Source organism: Solanum verrucosum, unplaced genomic scaffold, assembly GCF_900185275.1.
Source record: "Solanum verrucosum unplaced genomic scaffold, falcon-dt-bn FXZP01000067.1, whole genome shotgun sequence".
In the NCBI taxonomy this organism is placed as follows: domain Eukaryota; kingdom Viridiplantae; phylum Streptophyta; class Magnoliopsida; order Solanales; family Solanaceae; genus Solanum; species Solanum verrucosum.
In genome coordinates this window covers 1,787,765-1,802,400 of record NW_026020175.1, presented here as the reverse complement: position 1 = coordinate 1,802,400, position 14,636 = coordinate 1,787,765, and the positions used below count along the sequence as shown (strand labels likewise).

At 30.3% G+C, this 14,636-nt stretch overlaps 1 pseudogene; it reads left to right on the top strand.

Moving 5' to 3' along the window:
• The first annotated feature begins 9,598 nt into the window (after positions 1-9,598).
• LOC125828917 (F-box protein CPR1-like) lies at positions 9,599-13,512 on the top strand (annotated as a pseudogene).
• Positions 13,513-14,636: the final 1,124 nt, after the last annotated feature.

Below are 14,636 nucleotides of genomic sequence, written 5' to 3'. Positions count from 1 at the left end.
TAAAGCAAGTGGACGGTTGATCATATTTAGGGCTTGTTTGGATAGGCTTATAAAGGGTAATTTATAAGTCAAAAGTTAAAAGTTATAAGTAGATAATATCATACTTTTGACTTATTTTTAAAAAAAATTAGCCTAAAAATGGATATTAAAAACACTTTATAACCCTTTCAAACACCTCCAAAACAAAAAAAAAAATTACTTCCTCCGTTCATTTTTAATTGTCATGGTTTCCTTTTTTAGAGTAAAATTATAAGAATTTTGACTAACATTTTACAATGTATTTTTTTTGTCATATTGATATGCAAAAATTGCAATTTATAGTATTTTTCGTATAGTTTTTTAATATATCTAAATTTTTTTGGGATAAGGTAGAAGTACCCCCCCTAGACTTGTGACCGAAATCCCAGAGACATCCCTAAACTATAATAGGATCCTATTACCCTCCTAAACTAATTTAAAATGGAATAAATACACCACAAACGCTGCTATGACATAGATAGTGTGCACACTCTCTTGAAGGCAAGTGATGAGTGCACAAATTAGACACATGTCATTTTTTTATTGATAACTTTATAATTAGTTAGTACACATTTTTATTGATATTAAAACTTATAGTATATATTTAATTATTTTTATTTCTTACTTTGTAAAATATTTATTTTAATTTCTTTTCACTTTAAACTTTTTTTTAATTAATTTATTATCTTTTCACTTTCAAATATATTTTTAAAATTATGTGTATTTTAAAAATAATAATTTAAAAGTGTCCTTTAATTTTAATGTTTTTATTTGTTTTATGTTTTATTTGATTTTCTTCACTTATTTGATATCCGTTCAAAATTAACTTATTTTAAATACAAGACATTTGGAATTAAATTTGAAATCAAATCAAAACGGAAAGCGGAAGACAAAGAAAATAAAAATCAATAGAAAAATAAAAGAGAAAAACAACGAATGTAGGTAAAAAAAATGTGTATTAGCTTAATTTAAATACAAGATAAAGAAAATAAGAATATTTAAAAAAATTAAATTTTTTAAAATTTTTTTTTACTTTTAAAAAAATAATTATTATTTAATTATAAAAAAAAAATTACACACGTGACGGGCGAGTGTGTACAAACACAACCAACTTAGGTGGTTGAAGGTACCACGTCAACACAAAAGGTGCACAAAAATACGAAAAAAATAGTTTTGGGGGTAATAGGACCTTCGTTAAGTTTAGGTGTGTCTCTGAGATTTCGGTCATAATCTAGGGGGGTACTTATGTCTTATCCCAATTTTTTTGTTTAAAATATTGAATTAATGTAATCTAATTTAACTTTGAAATTAGTTAAATTAACTTTCAAAAATCGCAACATGACAATTAAAAATGAACTAGAGAAATATTTAAAAATCAAAAACACCTAAAATAAGTTAATCCAAACGGACACTTACACGTAAAAAAGAAGAAGAAAAGAACATTAAAAGTAATTGTACCAGCATTTGGAGTTTAGATACTTGACTTTCAAACAGCTGACAAAAAAGTTACACGAGTTTCGATGCTCAAGCATGGCATGAGACGATTGATTTTTTAGGTCGCTTATAATTTCAATTTTTTAATTTTATATTATTTTTATAAGAAACTTTTATTTTTATATACGAAAGATTTGAAAAAAGTCATTTTTTAAAATTTATTTTTTAAGTGATCAAAATATATTGATTTTTCTTTCAAATTCTTTTTTTAATTGTTTTTGTGTCAAGTCAAATAATATCACATAAATTAAAGTGGAAAGTAGTATATTGTTTTAAAAGCAAGCCTATTTGAAAAACGTTTTGTATGGTCCTTGAAGAAGCATTATACAATCAAAATCTCCGGTCGGTCACCTACTTATTGCAGTCCATCGCATTCCCATGTGAGGAACAATTAGTGACTTTTTTGCTTTTGCTTCTACGCAAGGATGGCAATGGGCGGTACGTTGTGGGGCGGAGAGGGTTGAGTTTAATCTGTAAAAAATTTAATCCGTCTTGTTCATTTCCGCCTAGCATAATAATTTTTTTTATTTTCAATCCGCTCCGCATTGACCTTCTTTGCGTGGTTCTACACTGCATTAGTCAAGTCAAAAGACATAACGAGAAACTTAAAAATACCATAACGGGTCCTGATGCTATCTTTGGAATATCACTCCCTCTTACCCTCAATTGATGATAGCCAGATCTGAGGTCTATCATTGAAAAACAACTGGCATATCGAAGTTGATCGAAAAGATCATCAATCCTCGAAAGGGGATACTTATTCTTGATAGTGACCTTGTCCAGTTGGCGGTAATCAATACACATCCTAAGAAATCATCTTTCTTCCTCACAAATAAGATGAGTACCCAGAGTCGAATATCATATCTTTGAGTTGAGTATCTTATCTATGAGTTGAGTATCTTATCCTTGAGTACTTCTGAGTTAAGTAAGTTAAGTAGTTTTGAGATTCCTTGAGTTGAGTAAGTTTGGAAAGAGGTAAGTATATTTCCTTTTTATCAAGTTTCAAGCTTATGTTTATGCTTTAGGATTCCTTTTACATGCTCGTACATTCCACGTACTGAGCCATTTGGCCTGCATCTTCTCATGATGCAGACACAAGTATTCATGATCATCAACATGAGCTTCGTCGATACATCCGAGAGTTCGAGTTAGCTATGGTGAGCCTCCTTGCTTTCGGAGGATTTTATTTACTTTTCAGTTGTTAGGATGTCGTGGGTCTTGTCCCAACTTCCATCTTTGTCAGTTAGAGGCTTCATAGATAGACAGTAGAGTTTCAGAATGTTTATTCATCTATCTTACTAAATATTTTAAAGACTTAAGTTGCCTATTTTATGGTGAGTTGAATATATTATTTTTATTCTAAGTTGTTCATTTGAGTTAAAGTTTGAAAAGTTGAGTTTATTGAATTTTATTCAGTTTTAAGCTTTTGTATGCTTAAGTTAGTCTTCCGCTTGTAGTCAGCCAGGATGAGGGTTCGCTTGGGGACCGACAATGGTTCTTGAGTGTCTGCCACGTCCAGGGTGTAGACTCGGGTCGTGACATAGGATTTTATATGTCTTATACTATGAGATTTATGTAAGTTATACTAAAATTTATAAAAATAAATTTATTTTTTCATTAAGTTATAATAAGGGATAAGGCATAAGTACCCCCCTAGACTATGACCGAAATCTCAGAGGCACACCTAAACACAACTAAGACCTTATTACCCCCTAAACTCATTTTTTCATATTTTTGTGCACCTTATGTGCTGATGTGACACCTTCAACCACCCAAGTTGGTTGTGTTTGTACACACTCACCTGCCACGTGTGTAAATATTTTTTTTTTTTTAAATTAAAAATTAATTTTTTCATTTTTTTGAAAAATATTCTTATTTTTTATCCTGTATTGAAATTACGTTAATACACATTTTTTTACCTTGTATCGAAACATTTTTTTTTACCTACATTCATTATTTTTTCTCTTTTATTTTCTTTGCCTTTCGTTTTGATTTGATTTCAAATGTCTTGTATTTAAAATAAGTTAATTTTGAACGAATATCAAAATAAGTGAAGAAAATCAAATAAAGCATAAAAAAATTAAAACGTCAAAATTAAAGGACACTTTTAAATTTATTTTTAAAAAATACACATGAGTTTTTTAAAATAATTAAAAGTGAAAAGATAATAAATTAATTAAAAAAGTTTAAAGTTAAAAGAAATTAAAACAAATAATTAACAAAGAAATAAATTAAAATAATTAAATATATATAAGCTTTATTATCAATAAATGTGTGTACTAACTAATTATAAAGTTATCGGTCAAAAAATAACATGTGTCTAATTTATGGACTCATCACTGACCTTCAAGAGAGTGTGCACACTCTCTTGCCATGTCAGTGTTTGTGGTGTATTTATTCCATTTTAAATTAGTTTAGGAGGATAATAGGATCCTAGTTAAGTTTAAGTGTCTCTGGAATTTCGGTCATAGTCTAGGGGTACTTATGTTTTATCCCTTAATTAATTTAATAGATAATGACTTAAAAATTTATTTTTTAGAGGTCAATTGAAAAAATATGTAAGAAATTGATTATTTTTTATTGAACCATTTTCATTTACTATCTTGCATATTTTAGTACCTTTAAAAAATTTTCTTAAAAAATAATATATATCACTCTTATAACATGTAAAAAGCTAAAATTATGTTTGAACCCATATAGAATCACATATACCCGCAACCCGCCCCGCCCCACATTAATTTTTAAAAAATCCAACTTTAACCCGCCGCGCAACCTTCAACCTGTCCGCCCCGCATCCGCCCGACCCATTACCATCCCTGATTCTACGTAAACTTTATGTTTGTTTAATAAGAAAATGATTAAATTATTTTAATGGCACAATTTATTTTATTTCATCCTTAGATGCAATGACAATTTGTTTCAACTGAATGTGTATTGTTTTGGCCAAAAAATGTTGAAAAAATCTTTGGGCGTAACTGCATTGTGTGTAGCCAAATAAATTTTTTGTTTAAATGGAATTCTAAACATGTCTTTTAAAAATAAATTTAACCTGAAAATATGACCTAGAAAATAATAAATTTAAAAAGTAAAAACTAAATTTATATATATTATTAAGAAATATTGAATAAAAGGTGTCAAGTTTGAAGTTTCAAAGTATTTGCTATTTTTTAATCGTTAAAATATTTCTTGCATTTGTAGAAACAACTTCTCGATCAAAATTTAATACGACAAGAAAGTGGATGTCATCCCATTTGGGTGGTTAGGTGATCAATTTTATGATCACTTCAATGGTGCTCTCTAAATTAAATTCGTCAATTGGATCGGCTTGATCTGATTCCGGTCCGATAAGCCAATTCATTAAGGGTCTGACACCAATTTGATCGGACCGATCACCGACCCATTAAGTTACTGGTCCGGATGGCCTTCTTAGCCTAGTAAACCGGCCTATAAGCGGTCCATCATTCCTAATCGGTCCGATAAGATTTTTTCCCCATAAATATGACCGTTGAGCCAACAACTACTTTCTGAAGTGTAGCCCAGAATGCCCCCAAAATATTATTTTAAGTATAAATTGCAGAAATTTCATACATTAGGGGGCTAATTACATTCTATCCCGAAAGTTTGTCCAAATACAAAAAATCTAAATTTTTCATTGCTGTCAGATACATTCTTTGGTTGGTTGATACATTGCAAATATTTTAACTTATATAGCTGACCTTTGTTTATTGATTAGTGAATATAAACTTAAAGTAGATTACAAAGAGGATGTTACTGAAATGATTTAAAATTTTTAAAAAATGTTTTTTTTTGTTCCTTCTATTTATTTGATTGATGCTATGTTAAATATGTGTACGAAATTTGCCACTATGTCTGAATTTGTTGGCATTAAATACAGTTATTTAGAAATTAAAAATTATGAAGTACCTAGTATATTTGAGACAATAAATGATAGGAATGATCACATCCAAATATTATATAATCATTATGTCTCTTTATATGACAATGATATACCTACTCACACCGTTCTTTCTGAAAGACAGGCACACAATAAGTCTGCTATTTTGTTACTAATTTACTTGTCTGGAATAGAATATAACTTGCATCATAGAAGAGCGTAAATCGAGACGAGCTTAATTATTATGTGAGACAGGCCTAGAGTTCTATCAAAATAATGTTAGCACACTAAATTGATGGAAAAACAACCAAAAACAATATTCAGTACTTTAAATCATGGCTAGAAGTATGTTAAATATCCCTATATCAACTTTTGCATTTGAGACCGCATTTAGTTAAGAAAGACAACTGATCAGAGATGATCGATAGTCATTGAAGAGAAATGTCATGACTGTTCTAGTTTGCCTTAGAAATTGAATTAGATCAGATCAAAAAAATAATAGAAGACTATAAGATACGGGAGAAGAGGAAAAACTTGAAGAAATAATGTCGATTGAAGATCCTTCCACACAAGCAAGTTCAAATTTTGACTTAATTGATTTTAAAAATTAGGAGTCAATTCTTGTTAATGTTAATACAAATAAATTTGTAATCAATATAATAAGTCAATACTTAAAAAGTAATTTTAGCAAATAATACTTAAACAAATATTCTTATATAAAAATTCTATTTTATTATATATATATATATAGCTGGAATTACATATCTTTTCCATTCAAGAGTTCTTATGCGTTTTCACGCCCCTTTGAGACTCCGAAAACTGGACAAATTTCTTTTCTTAGGAACACATACAAGATTTGTCCAACTACAATGGTAACCTTACCATTGACTACTTCATTTATGAATTTCAATATAAATACATGTCCTATCGAGGCAGAATTTGGAACTTGCATGCTCTTGCCTAGCAGACAAAGATTTACCTCAATGAAATTATTCTGATCGACATAAGAGTCCAACTACAGTGCCAAAATTCATGTTGTATATTTGAAAGAGGCTGACATCCTTGCTTCTCTCATGGTACAATAGTCCTCTTCCCGCAAAGTGCCTTTTCTCCTATGTCCATGGAGATTAAATATTGGACTGATGTCAACAATTCATCATGAAAGAAAGGACTCACTAAGTCGGAATCACTAACTAATACCAATCTAATATAATAGAAAATCTCTCTCTCTCTCTCTCTCTATATATATATATATATAAAAAGCATAATCATTGACCAGCTGATGTGGCATAGCTAAAAAGCCAGCATTTCTAGTTTCCTTTTTTTCTCATCTTTTTGCATTTTTTACTAATTATTTCTACATAAATTATACTTATTATTAAATGAACCGTAACCGAACCCACAAACGCTCCTTTTTCTAAAACGGGTATCCTCACTAACGATACTATTTACTTTTCCAAAACGGTTCCCTTCCACGATCTTCCAATTATTTTGACAATTCAAGTTGTCAGTCATTTCACACATGTACTATATATGGAAGCATTTTTTCCTTTTCAATTATTTTTCATCTAATATAAGTGGATTATGTATATTTATTTATATAGTTCTTACCATTGTTTATTACATGTGTTTTTCATTGTATGGATTTCATTTTGATTTGTAATTTCATGATTTTTCTACATTGTTCTGTCTAAATATGTTTATAAATGGTCATTTAAAATGATCAGCACATATCTTCCCAACTATTACAAACATATTACTGGAGGATTGAATCCAAGTGGTGTTAAATTGTGAGGAAAAAATTACTTTTGATGTTCAATGAAATGGTCATAGAAAAATCATGTGAATTGTTTCAAAAAGAATTTATCGGTTATGCTGCAAAAGTGTATCTTTGTAAGGCATGACTTCTTCGGATTTGATGAAGGAGAAAATTTGAACCTTCCATTTCAAGAATCAAACGTGATCGTTGAACTTTTGTTACCTTTAAGTTTACAATAAGTTTTTTTCCCGGCTTTATGCTGCGTAATTGATGGATTATAACTTTATTGGTTACTTATTTATTCATAATATTACTCCTTATTTGAAGAGACATATGTGTTCTTACCTAATAGTTTTCAAATTTCTTAATTATTTATGTCCTGACATTTGATTTTCATGATCGTATTGGAGGTTTGATTAGGAACATGAACGGATGATGCAGCATATTGTCTACTTAAGTGTAAAGACATAAATTTTTAGGTGTTCTTAGTACATGTTTTAGTAGGTCATTTTATTGGTGGTGCAACTGCAACTTATTTGTGAATATTTGGTGCAGGAAGTTCTAGCATTTTTTCAGAGAGGAAGCAAATCATCTGCTTACGCAATAAAACAAGAATGACAATATTCAATAGATTTTTGCATATTTCACTTATTTGTTATTGCTTTGTTTTATTGTACCATAAAATTTTACCTGTGAGGGTATGTAATAATTTATACTCCTTCCTTTTAGTTTGTTTGTCTTATATTTTTTTTAATCTATTTCAAAAAATAAATGTCTCTTTCCCTTTTTGGTACATTATATATATCTTTGATTTAAGATTATAAAATTAAAAAAAAAATAACTTTCTTAAATTTCTTATCGAGTCAAAACGAGACAATCAATTTGAAATGGAGGGCGTAGAAGAAAGGAAAATATGGAAAGGAAATGCCTTTATAGATTAACTTGAAGACATTTCCAAGTCTAATTTTGTGATTAGTTGATGACAGATACATTTGTATAAAGTTTTTTTTTAGGTTATGGATTTTTCATTAAAAGAATAAAGATTTTTATAGTGCAAAAAGAAACAGGAAAGAAGAGGAAGCAGAGGACGGTGGAGTTGAAAAAAAGTAGGAAAACATATTAGAATAAGGACAACATGTTCTTACCTAACTGGGGAGAAGGTGACAAATCTGAAATTGAATTTGTAACTATTTACTTGATGATTCTAACATCATTATTTTGCTAAGAAGGTAAAAGCATAACTGATCAATTAATTTTTATCCTTATATTTTATTTATTTTTATTTTGAAAAAGTTTTCCTTTCTGATTTTAGTTTTCATTCTACTAACATGTGTATTCTCATTTTTCATTTATCTTCTTACCTAATCGGGGAGAAGGTAAAAGGCCTGAAATTTTTTTAAAACTATTTATTGGATGATTCCGCGTCGGTTATTACTAAGAAGGAAAAATAAAATAAATTATTTTACAAAATATATAATTTATTGTGATAAAGAATATACTATCCTTATTTTAAAAATATTAAATTTATTAAGTGTTCTTTTCTCTCATCATTTTAAAATACTCTCCATAATATAATTTAAATATGTGATAATTTAATTAAAATTGATTGGAGAGGAAATATTGATTCCTTAATGATCGCGCGTAGCGTGGCCAAGTTCCCTAATACTAATATAATAGAAAATAACTGTCTTTTCTGCATACATGATGAAATATTTTATGAGATTATTTTATCTCATCTTGTGTATTATCTATATAGGATAGTACTTCACTATTTTACTATAAATGGTGAAAGAAAATACTCTCACAATTAGCTAATATTTCGAATTAAATTTGAGAAAAAAATTAATCCCACTTTTATTTAAAAAAATTATTATCTTTATCCCACCAAATAAACGATTAATTAAAATATTATTTATTTTAAACTACATATTTTTTATTTAAAAAAATTAAAAATATTAAGGAGCATAATAAGTTAGTGTAGTACTTCACCTAAGCTATGAAATTCAAAAGACACAGACGTGACTGTCGACGTATTCAAAAAAATACAAAGAGGAGCATAAAATCGCCGGACAAATATGCCTCGCGTCTCGAAAGAACATAATAACATAATTGGATTACATATAATTACATAAAAATTGATTTATACATTACACATATTAAATAAGGAATTTAATAATTTAATTGATTGATTATTTAAATTTTTATCTAGTAGATATCTTAGTTTTCATCCTATAATTTTTTTCTCTATTTTTCTTTCTTATATTTCCAATATAATAAAAATAATGTATCTGAAAGGTATGTATACATATGATATAAATAATAATCTCCTACCATAAATTTTTCTGCATTTGTATTGTAGATACTGCTGAAATTTATCTCCCAAAACCCTTTAAATGGAATGTGAAGCCTCCAATGTTCCGTCAAATTCGAATATGACAATTCCTATTTTACCAGCAGAACTCATTGGTGAAATTCTCTCGAGGGCTTCCGGTGAAATCCCTCTTGAATTCAGGTCTGTTTCGAAATATTGGCTTTCTTTAACCTCTGACCCTGAATTTATCAAGAACCATCTGAGTTTATCTGCTAATAATAATAAGGAAGACCCCCACCATATACTTATTTTGGATGTTGTTGTGAGAGAAATGGAATTATAAAGAATGTCCTATTAAATCTTTATTTTATTGACTCTGTTACTGTGGCTGTTGAATTGGATTTTCCCATTGAAAACGGCATTCATGGGCTCTATGTTAAGGGTTTTTGCAATGGATTGGTTTATCTTGCCGATAATTACTTAGATTATTCTCTTTTATGGAACCCAACTACTAGAAAGCACAAGAATTTGCCTTTTTTTAGACCTAGAGTGAGAAATCCCGGGCCCATACTTGGTTTTGGATATGATGAGCTCCATGATGATTATAAGGTAGTGATTATTGATTATAATTATAGTATTTTCAGTAGAGATGACATTGAGGTAAAAGTATATAGTCTAAAGAGTGATTCTTGGACTAATGTTGATTATTGTATTTGTGATGAGGACACATTCTTTGTCAAAAAAAGTTCTGGTTATTGCGGGGAGATATTAATTGATAATGGTTCTTTTGTGGATGGGAAGCTTCATTGGAGTACTTCTTCTTCTATTCCTGGTCCTGATCCTAATGTGAATAAAGGCAAGTACATTATTGCTTTTGATTTAGCTAATGAGAACTGGGAAAAGGTGGAGAAGCCCTCCTTTGGAGAAGGAGAGGTTGAATTGCGTGTGTGAAAGCTGAGAAGTGATCTTTCTGTCTTTAGCGATTACAAGACAACTCATATAGGTGCTTGGGTTATGAAAGAGTATGGGGTTAAAGAATCTTGGACAAAGTTGTTTACCATCAGGTATCCAAAGGATCCAGAATGGTTACCAAACTTTTTCATGTCAACTAATGGTGAAATATTGTCATTGTCTGGAACAACTTCCATAATATACAATTCAAAAGATGACTCATTCCGATATTCAAATGTTATTAACTGTCATTACGGTAAATATGCCCAATTCTACCTTGAAAGCCTAGTTTGCCCTTTTTCAACCCAAGGGACATAGAATGTGGAGAAAGCTCATATCAAAACAATCGAGTAACAAATAACTTGTAAGAGCACTTTCTTCTCAACTGCTTTCAAATTCTGTTTGTTATTTATGCGCATGTGAAGGATCTCTTTAAACTATATTGCTTCTGGACTAGGTTTGTTTGTCTATTTGCTGCTAATCGTTAGACGGTGCAATGTAGTAGTCTATTACATGCTTCTTCATACACTTTATCTTACATGAATACAAAGGAGTTGTTACAAAAGGTGTAAGGTTCTGGTAGGTTCTGTTTGGCAACTAGAACACAAAGCTCTAATTGAGCAAAGGGATTTGTTGTAATTAGTTTGAGTGGAGAGAAGCAAAAATAAGTCATGTAGGACAAGCTACCTCACAACTGAAACCACTCAGACCTTTAAAATCTATTTTGCATTGTGCTTGAAGAGACTTTTAGGCTTCATCCCGAGATAGAAGGGTTCGTTCTGAGATATGCATCCTGTTTTAGAAATAAAAGGAAATGTTTGAACTTTGAACAAGTTGTAAGCATTGTGTGATTTCCACTTGACTGTCTGGGTTTAATCATTATGATGGCATTGGAATGAATGTAAAGAAGTTGTTTGGGCAAAACCAGTTGCTAAATGTTTGTTCTTTTATTCATTATGTGTCATATGTAAAAAAAGCATGACTTCAATTTGGATTAGCTAATTTCAAATACTCCTAGGAGAATGAGAATTTTCACCTAGAATACGCCATTGTTTATATGTGAACTTGACAGTAGTACAAATTTCAAATCCATTTATTGTGAGCCACATAATTGCAAACGTAAGGAAGTCAATCAACAATAGAATATAGAAAAGCTGGAATTCATTGGAATGCGCACTGAATGTTTTGATGTTAATCATGAGAGTGACTCTTAGAGTTTATGCTTGCAAATGAATTTCTAATAATTGAATCGCTTGGACAGATTGTTGAGTATTTGTTTCTTAGACTGGTATAGCATTTCTTTGCTTATTCCATTTGTGGATAAATCATTTCTGGCAGTCTAGTTATTTCTTGTGTTGAGTTCATATGACAACAAAAGTGTGAGAACTTGAAATCTATTCAAAATCGTTATGGAAAGATTTGATGTTAACCATGTGTGTCACAACATCACATTAGTTATGCCTGAAAATGATGTATTATTTCTTACAAGTGTATGGATTTCAAATTAGTTGAACCCAGAAGGTGTGTGTGGGTAGATTGTTAAGTATATCTCTCCATTAGGTCGATATCATTTTTCATTGCCTATTTTAGAAGTACTAGTTAACTCTATCCATCAAGGTTAGGACAAATGGAAGAAATCACCTAGTGTTTTTCTGGTCTATGTTGGGATTTGAACATGAGACCTTATGGTTCTCAACTCACTTCAAGTGACCTCATTGGTCACTAGGCCATACCCTTGGATGCTGTGTATATATTGTTCCTGGAGGTCAAGTTGTTTTTCGAGTCGAGTTTATTATGTGTTCTATGTCACTGCTCTTCTGTTAGCTTTTCATAATTATATTCTCCCGCATTATAGAGAACCATATGTGACTAGGTTTCTATACTGTTTGGTATACTTACGGAGATTTCCCCAGCATTAATAGAATAACTTACCTTATAAAAGAAAAAACATATTTCGGCATAATAGATAATCACGCCTATTCAGGAACAAATTGCTATGTATCATCAAACTGAACAATCTTCTTTAGTTTCTTATTTATTCAGAATCATAGGGAGTTTGAAGATATGGTTTTGTGGTAACAAAAGTCTCCATGAAAGAGGCGGTTTTGTAGTGATTCACTTTTCATGTCTCTGCTATAAGCGAGAGAAATCTGCGACCCAAAAAAATAAAAGGTGTGTAATTCAGTAGGCTGATGCAGAATAGAAGAGTTGGGACTTAGCAATGGAACAGTAACTAACAATGAAAAATAAAAAGAAGAAGTTAAGCTGAAACTAGCTAATTACAGCTAGGGTATATTTCATTGGTAATGTTAATAAGAAGAACATTACAATATATAGTACCTTAACCCTAGATGACTCACTATCCTCCTCCTTAAGAGATAAGGAGCATACAGTACTATTTCTGCAGAAAAAGTAAAAGGACTAGATAGGGACCTTTCTAACAATTATGGGGTCCAAAGTATAAATAGCATAACTTAAGGGCAAAAGCAAAAAGAGGACAACAATCTAACCAACATAACGGCTAGGTACCACTAAGCAAGCCTAAGGTACACCTCTCAACAGCCTCCATCTCCTAGCTGAGACTCTCCTCCTCCTCAATCTGCATCATAGGCCAAAGTGATATTTTAATCTCTTCGTTTATCTCTGCTGGCAGTGAGACAGAGGTATAGTCCATTAGAAACTGTGTCGATATGCACCAAATTAATATCAATATAGGTGCTTTTGATGCTAGTAGTATCTGCTGCAAAACTTTTACAACACCAAAAAAAGGCTTTGAATACCGTGTGTGGAAATTCGGTGCTCCATAACTTTCACTGAAGGACTCTGTTTAAGTTGAGTGTATCACAGGCAATGCATTACGTTACTAATTAGTACAAGGAGCTCGGGTTTTCTGAATTTAGCGAGGGGGGGATATGTACATAGTTTTTCAACTCTCAAGCCTGAACTGACTTTTCTTTGCTGTTCTCTGCTTTGAACTTGCTTTGCAGATTAGACGTCGAAAAGGTTGTGAATGACAAACCACAAGAGTTTGGAAAAAGAAAGAGTTGGCTATGTTCTCAATCAGCTTATCTTTTGCTTGTCTAACTGCATTTGCAACATTATTGTATTTGATGATGCACTAACATTTACTTATCTTGTTTCTCCATTCTTGCGTTGGATACTACTTTCTTGGAGGAATTACTAAAAGGGAAGTGGCTGCGCATTGGTCTAGTAGATTTTTTAAGCATATAAATTGTTCTTTTGAGAAAAATTCTTCCATGTCGCCAAGGGTGGCAATTGGGCGGGTTCGGTTAAATTTGGGTAGGTCAAAATGGGTCAAGACAATAAATGGGTCAAGACCAAACCCAATCCAACCTAAATTTGTTCGGATAAAAATGGATTGGGTCAAAACGGGTTAGGTAACGGATCATAACCCAACTTGCCCAATTTTACTTACTTTTAATAGCTTTATTTGTTATTTTATAAGCTTTTATTACCTAACTAGTATACGTGCCCGCGCGTTGCACGGATGATTTAAAATGTAATAATTTTATAATTAAAAATATATATTATGCACTTAATAATATATTTAATTTGTTATAATAATAATAATATAATAAGAATACAAATCATTAACTTATTTATTTGAGCACATTGAATTAATATTATTAGTACACAATTTATTTTAACTATAACTATATCAGCTACGCTTTTAGTTTTATAATATATCAGGTTAAATTCTTTGTAAGGATACTATTAATTTTATGATCATCTTATCTTTGATCAAATATCAAATACTTCAAATATTTTTATTTGTTTGTACTTTATTCATATCGTTTGAATAAAAAAGTATTTAGTAATTTATTAAATCTAACATTTCATAAGAAATATTTGATATCATAAGATTAGATGGTATGTTGATACATTTTCTATATATATTTTTATTGAAAATCAAAAGATTTTACAAAAAAAAAATTCCGTATTAAATTTGTGCTACAATATGATAGAAAATTGATTTAAGGTAAAAATAATCTTAATAAATACAACCCCAGTGAAAGTAATTTTTTTTAAAAAAGAAGTAATCGAATATAAAGGTAAAACTGACATATTGTTGAGATTGTCAGTTTTTAGAAAAATTAATTTTAATAAATTAAAAAGAAACAATAGTTGAGGTAATTTTAAAAATAGTTTTTTCTTTTGGATATTTGTAAATAATCCAAATGGTTGAT